Source organism: Lampetra planeri, chromosome 16 (genome assembly GCF_965212315.1).
Source record: "Lampetra planeri chromosome 16, kcLamPlan1.2.h2, whole genome shotgun sequence".
Lineage (NCBI taxonomy): Eukaryota > Metazoa > Chordata > Hyperoartia > Petromyzontiformes > Petromyzontidae > Lampetra > Lampetra planeri.
This window is the reverse complement of record NC_136122.1, coordinates 10161309-10169349: the sequence shown is the minus strand read 5'-3', so window position 1 is coordinate 10169349 and position 8041 is coordinate 10161309.

The window sequence follows — 8041 nt, the reverse complement described above, 5'->3', positions numbered from 1 at the left end:
ATGCATACTTCCATCTCGCTCTTTTTTTTTAAGTGGCGGATTTCGAGACGGGGCTTATTTAATCCGCGGGATTCATACCATCCCACGCCTTAGACATTCCGCGAGTACAATGAGAGAACCGCTGAAGTGTAGATGCATGCCAACTCTGACAGAGCCCTAATCTTTAATGTTTTAAGCAGAGCACGTTAGTGGGGATAATTGACGTTTGATTTTAGCAAAGTAAAGGCACAACACTCACACACAAGCGCACGCGCACACATCTTTACACTATCTCAAGCTTAGTCCATTGTGCCTACACGTTGCAAGCGCTCCGTGTCAAAGAAAACATCGGGTCGGAGATAATGTTTATATTTTAACCAGCCCGGCGAGTCGAACTTCTTGTAGTCAATACGTTTGATTGAGTGATTTATCGTTTCTGTGAACGATTAACATTATGCCCAATGGCCGGTGTGTAAAGTAAAATTAATGAGTCGTTCGCAGAGTAATTGGTCATCAAATTAACTCATTTGGACACGCAGTTTAGTGGCTCGGATAAATCCCAAGTCGAACTTTTAGACGAGTCAACGTGGAGAGAAGTGTAAAGCCAGATATGTTTTAATCTGACTTGTTTTTTTTACTATTTTTTTCACAGACCATTACATAAAGGGCCATCAGTGCAGCTGGATTTATAATAATTATGTCAATTATTAACTGAGGAAAGCCACGCTGAATGTCAATACTGTGTTTCTGGAGGATTCCTGCATTGGGATGTTTGTCCAATTCTATTAAATGGGTGTTTGGCCGTAGAACCTGGAATAAGCCCAGGCATATGAAGCTTCTGAGATGTAACAAGATCGGACACACACTCAGAGTGATTTAGTCATAGATTCCGCCTGAATGTTTCCACAAAAACCATCAGATATTTTATCGGGATCCTCCGGTTTTTCCCTCCACATTTAGAATCAACATCACGCGTTTAGAGTATTGATTGCTGTAAATTTCCACAAGATAAGCCACTACGTTGAGCAATCATTTGTGGCCAGATCGCTTTTGAAAAAGAGCGGTATAGCTCTAATTTTTTACTATTCAAACTTATGTACTATATATTTTTAATTTTATCAGGTATGGCCCACTGAGTTACTATATATCTATTTCATAGAAGCGAACTGGCCACAAAAGATAGCTCAACGAGAAGTGGCGTATCACATCGACATTTATATCAGCCAAACACTCTAAACGGGTGATGTTGATAAGAAAAAACCCACGTGACCACAGGGAGAACATGCAAACTCCAAATAATCAGGAGGTCGTGGGATCGAACCATGACCTCCTGTATACCAGGCGAGGTAGTTACATCTCGCCACTGCTAAAATAAAATAAAAAAAAATGTTTAGTTTATACTACTGGGTAGGCAGAGATAGGGAAGGGGGATGATTTAAGATGTTCTCTGTTCATATTTTGTTTGTTGCGGTTGCACCCGACTCAAGAGCCGCATGGCTCACAGGGCTACACCTAATAAATGAAACTTGAAACTGCGGCGCCGGTAGATGGAATCGAACTGGCGACAATCTGAGTCGAAAGTTCAGTTCGCCGATTGTTCCACCAAGGCATCATCTCCACACGCACGTGCACTTCCTTGGAATCGCAATAACGCCTTGTGCAATTCCACCGACTCGGACAGCCTCTTATTGTCACCGTGCCCCATTCAAACGAGCCATCACGCGCCACTAGCAACGCCCCACCACAACGGCGCATCGGCACATGCGAGTGCCGCTTGCTCCGCGGTAAACAACAACAGCGACGACGACGACGACATTGCTTTTGTGCGTTGAGCAAATTTGCCCGCACGAGGTGGAACAATGGCAACAGGCTAAGACGGCCTCCCCTCTCTCCGCTTGCCGTGCGTGTTTGACGCCGGTGTTGAATTGGACCACGAACGTTTCCCCCCCCAACCCCCAAGCTACCCCCCAAGCCCACCCCCAAAGGCCCCCCCACAAAGCCCCCCCCAAGCCCCCACCCCCCCAAGCACCCTCCCCCCCAAGCCCCCTCCCCCCAAGCCCCCCCCCAAGCCCCCCCCCCAAGCCCCCACCCCCCCAAGCCCCCTCCCCCCAAGCCCCCCCCCAAGCCCCCCCCCCAAGCCCCCACCCCCCCAAGCCCCCCCCCCCAAGCCCCCACCCCCCCAAGCACCCACCCCCCCAAGCCCCCTCCCCCCAAGCCCCCCCCCCAAGCCCCCCCCCAAACCCCCTCCCCCAGCCCCCTCCCCCCAAGCCACCCCCCAAGCCCCCCCCAAGCCCCCTCCCCCAGCCCCCCCCCAAGCCCCCCCCCCCAAGCCCCCACCCCCCCAAGCCCCCCCCCCCAAGCCCCCCCCCAAGCCCCCCCCCAAGCCCCCTCCCCCAGCCCCCCCCCAAGCCCCCCCCAAGCCCCCTCCCCCCAAGACCCCCCCAAGCCCCCTCCCCCAGCCCCCCCTCCCCCAGCCCCCCCTCCCCCAGCGTCGGGATGCGAGGGAGAATTTGCGCAACGTGTTTGACTCGGTGTGGAGTGGCGTGCAAGTCCACGCCGCCAATGATGTAGCTCTTCTCTTGCCAACTAGCCCGAGAGAAGCGCGATTGTGCGGCGACCGTGCCGCACCTACGGGAAAGGTTGTTTATTTTATTCATTTAGCTCCTTCAAAGTCGTCGTACACCCACGGAGGCCAGAGGGAACGCGGTGCATTAAAACACACATGGTGGGGGAAGGGGGGGTCAAAGGGTATACGGAGTTTTCACCTCGGCCTGTCCCTACAAAAATAATTTTGTAAAGTTGGAGACATCGTATTGGCTCGAGTGATGGACGTCATCTCGCGTGCAAGAGCTGAATGAATTGTGCATCGCTGGACCATGAGGGATGGTGGCGGCTTGACGTTTTCATCCAGCAGTGGATAGTTCATGGCTCATGATGACAACAACACAATGCGTCTTTACACAATGTTACTGTTTTCTGTTGAATGGGCCCCAGCGTGTTTATGAATATCCAGCACAACCGAGCAGTCCTGACTTTGCTGACGAACGGCGGATTGTCGAAACTGATCCATAATTTACCTGCTTTAAATAGATGCTGCTGACGAACATTTGTCCAAAAGGACGTGTCATTTATTCGTGGATGGAGGGATGTTATCCTTTTTAAAATGCAGTATATATGTATAATGTGTAATGGTGGCGGGACAATGCAGTGGTGAACCTGGAAACTTTAATTCAATTCCCAGCCCCCAGGCATGGCTAACCGCAGTGGTAAGTGATATATAATTCAGTTCTGGACCCACTCGCCTCTAGTAATTTATATATATATTTAAATGCACTAAATCTGTGGTTCTTAAACTTTGCTGCAGCCTTGCACTCCTTTGGTTCTCAATCGTAAAATAATTACAATGTTAATAAATTTCGATTTCAAGCTTTCGTGACTGCAGGGATTCATCTTCTTGGTTCTTTCGGTAAAGTCACGTAGAAGGGAAGTAATAAAATAATAAAAATAAAACATAATAAAATAATATAAAATAAATGAATATAATAATATAATATTATTTTATTACTTCCCTTCTACGTGACTTTACCGAAAGAACCAAGAAAATGTTAACAAACACACAAGTTTGATTAAACAAAGTAGTTGTACTTACGCGCCCGTGCTTAATTGGTGTTTTTAGTTATTTACTTTCTAAACAGATCTGTCTGGCATGTCTCGCACCCCCAAAGAGGGCATCTCACACCCCCAGGGGGTGCGTTCACCCCGAGTTAAGAACCACGGCACTACTTGCTGACTTAGTTACCAAACATGCAGGCACTGCAACTGCACGAGAGGGCCCAGAGACCAGAGGGGGCTCAAGCACTGTCCTACGCAGAGGCCCCATCTCGTCCCCTGCAATGAGGGCCCATACCAACCATGCTGCGGCAGTGCCCAGCAAATACTCTGGCCTGATTGACCATCATTCCCAAGAGATAAATAAAAACACATGCGCGATTGCATTAACTCTCATTCCCATTTCGTGTAACGAGTTAATAATTGTGGACACTAAATGCAAAAACGCCTAGCGGAGGGTCTCTGACCACCCAGCCGGGTCCGGCCAGGGCTGAGCCACCCAGAGACTGAGACAAATCAGAGACAAAACCGGGGAGAAAAATCACACTCGCCAAATCCAAAAACCGGCTTTTTTGCCTCATTAGGCAGTGGCCTGCATGACTAATACTGTTTTATTCCCTTTGTTGGCCTCGCACCGTGGAACGCACTCAGCCCATCAATTTGTCGGAATGCATTTTAAAAAGGCTCACAGGCCCGCGATGTGAAATGGCCAGCGACTTGTTAGTGCCGTCGAGGCAGCGTTCCTCCTTCCCGCGGCAAACTGGGAGAATGTTTCGTATGGCCGCTATTGTTAAATGCACTTTCGAAGTTTTACTGGTGCCAGAATTTATATAAATTGCAAAAAAGTGCCTAGGAGAAATGCTATGATATAATAAATAGCAGAATCATATACGTATATAAAAGATTTTGTTTTTAAATCTTTAACGTGTTTTCTTTTTTATTATTTTATGTCTATGTGGTTATCATCCCTTTACCCTCACGGGCATTGACATGCCTTAAATGCATTACACGAGAGCGGTTATCTTGTTCTGCAACTGCATACAAATTCAGCACTTGTTAAAGTACCCGTTAAAGAACATTTGTTTAACTGAGCATAATTACGTTTTGAAGGTCTTCTTTCAATAAATAGTTCAATTTACAATTGCGTTGTTTTAAATGTCACATTGCAACGTGCTCTTTGCAAACGCAGTTAACACTTTTTAGATCCAACGTACAACTAAAAAGCCTGACATTGTTCACGCAATGCAAACCTGCAAAATATAATCCTAACGCCTGCAGACCCCTCCCACCAAAATCAACAAAAGAAAGATCAGCAAAACAAGAGCCACCGGCTATTGCAGAGTTGCACCTTTACCACCCTACAACTGGCCTGCCATCTTCTTAGGTTTTTTCGGTAAAGTCACGTAGAAAGTAAAATAAAATAAAAACAAAAATCACGACGTTTCGGAGGCAACACAAGTCTCCGTCATCAGGTGGGACCGTCACAGCCAGATTATCTGTACCTTGATACAGCTAAGAAGATGATTCCTTGCAGTCACGAAAGCTTCAAATCTAGAATTAATGGCCTGCCATCCTTACTATTTCCCGATTGATGCCAATAACAATTACGATAATAATTCCGTAGTTATTTTTGAAAGGCTCATTAAGCCAAAGTACTTTTTTTAACAGGAGGGTCCTGCATGTGGATCTTTTTGGCCAACACCATTGCCACTGGATGCTGTTTCAGTTATTGGGAGGAACCTGCGAAAACCCAGCCGAAACCCATGCAGAACAGGGTGAGACAATACAAACTCTACACAGCAAGGCACCCGGCAGGGAACGAGTGTTACCACTGCGCCAGCCTGCCACCCAATGTCCATACATTCTCAAAGGGGGGGCAGCGCCTGCCCGAGCTGAGACCAGGGCAAAGGGGGGGGGGGGGATGGGGATGCGGGGGAGGGGATCGCATTGTCTGGCAATGATGCGGACGTCAGAGAATCATTCCTGCAATTTGCCACGTTGCTGTTTTGTGGCGTGTACAGCGAAACCCCATGCAGAGAGGCAATGGCCTGTGACAGCAGAGCCGGAGCGCGGCACAAAGAGACGGTAATAGGCATGAGGTGTCATGTAGCATAACTCTTTTGCTTGGCCTCGGAGCTCCGTTGCAGAGGTCCGCCGGCTCTGCCCCTGGCTGCTGAGCCGTCGACGGTTGCATTTGGTTATTGTGAAGTGCATTTGGTTATTGTGAAGTGCATTTGGTTGTTGTGAAGTGTTCTAGATGTGAAGCTTTCGTGACTACAAGGATTCATACTCTTAGGTTTTTTCGGTAAAAAGGGTAAATAAATAATTAAATAATATTAATAATCATAGAAATAAAATAATAAATCACGACGTTTCGGAGGCAACACAAGTCTCCGTCATCAGGTGGGACCGTCACAGCTGAATTTACAGTACGTAAAATTTACAATAAATTCAGCTGTGACGGTCCCACCTGATGACGGAGACTTGTGTTGCCTCCGAAACGTCGTGATTTATTATTTTATTTCTATTATTATTTCTATTACTTTTTATTATTTACTTTATTATTATTTATTTTTACCTACGTGACTTTACCGAAAAAACATAAGAGTATTGTCAAGTGTATTTGGTTATTGTAAAGTGCATTTGGTTATGGTGAAGTGTATTTGGTTATTGTGGAGTGCATTTGGTTATTGTGAAGTGCATTTGGTTATTGTGAAGTGCATTTGGTTTGTCGGGTATGTAAGTCGGGGAGACCCCAGCCACACACTTTGGACGTTTTGGGGATGTCCTGGCTGCGCATCGTTCCTGGTGGCTACTGGTTCGATTACAGATGAGTTACGTGACGTGTGACCCCGACTCCATCACGGATAATGGGAGTTCTACCATCAGCGCTCGCCTCCGGCTAGAACAATGTTCTGGCAATTGCTTTGGCACGCCACATCCATCTCGCCTTATTTTGTCTTCGTGTTACTTTCTTTTATTCATTCTCATTCGAAGAAAGCAGCGTCGGGTTCAATAAATAATTCGTGGATTTGCGTGGATAAGCCGCTACATCAGCGACGGTGCCTCGCGTCAATGATCCCTACGTCCGAAGGCGGCGTAGCAGCATTCCAGAAAATATGGGGTGCGAAAGTGAGCCCCAGAGGTGGGACAAAGTCATTGTTATGCAAGTCCAAGTCGAGTCGCAAGTCATCAAATTCATGACTCGAGTCTGACTCGAGTCCAAGTCACATGACTCGAGTCCACATCTCATAGGTGGGACAAAGTCATTGTTATGCAAGTCCAAGTCGAGTCGCAAGTCATCAAATTCATGACTCGAGTCTGACTCGAGTCCAAGTCACATGACTCGAGTCCACACCTCTGGTGAGCCCTGTCCTTGGCGACGGTGCGGCGATGAGGAATGTCACCCGTGGGGCCACAGACACTCTGTGTCAGCCAGGGGACGTCTTGGTTTGGTTTAAAATCACAGCTTGGATCGGCGAAGTTCGCCAGCCACTTTGTCACGGATAAGAGGAGTTCTGTTGTATAATCATAATTATTATAATTATTCAATTTACCGACTACTGACGCAGTACGGGGCCTCGTGTTCATGCACTTCTACATATTCAAATGTCCCATCATCACCACAGCCGTAAACATCTGTTACTTTCATGCGGGAGTAAAACGTGGACCAAAATATACCCAAGGCTTTTCGTCTAAAATGCTGTGGGTGTCTCTCTTTGCCACGCGATGCTGGGGGTGTTCAGACAACCACAGCACCCGCAGTGGCTGAACTCCGCTGCCAGCGGTAGTGTCACTCCCCGCTTCGTGCCGTTTCCGTGAAAGAGGTCGTCCTTATTCTTGGTCCTTTCGGTAACGTCACGTAGAAGGGAAACAATAAAATAATAATAATAATAATAATAAAATATTGCTGTGTTTTTTCACACCTGATGATGATTGCTTGTGTTGCAGTCGAAACGTCGTGAGAATTTTATTGTTTTATATTTGTATTATTTTATAGTTTCCCTTCTACGTGACTTCACCGAAAGAGCCAATAATATCAATCCCTGCAGTCACGGAAGCTTTAAATCAAAAGGGCGTCCTTAGTAATTGTCCCGTCTACAGGAATTGTGATTCTTCAATCGAATGCTTCTTCAGCTTAACACAATCATCTTTCCTGCAGATGGAGTATTGCTGAACTTTGTTGTTTTCTTTCATTAACACGTGCCTATGTAAAACCAATATAATGAAGAAGTTCAACACACACACATACATTATCTGGGTACTCTGGCTAAACTTGCTAATGCAGTATCGAACTCAAAACATATTCCTGAGACTCTGAGATACTTTCCTGCTGAAGAAATTGTCATTATAATTATTAGAGACAAAGACTATGCAGAAAGAAGACCATTCTTTGGTCTCTGCCTACCACTCGCAAATGCCCTTTTTATAATCTATGGACATTGACATCATT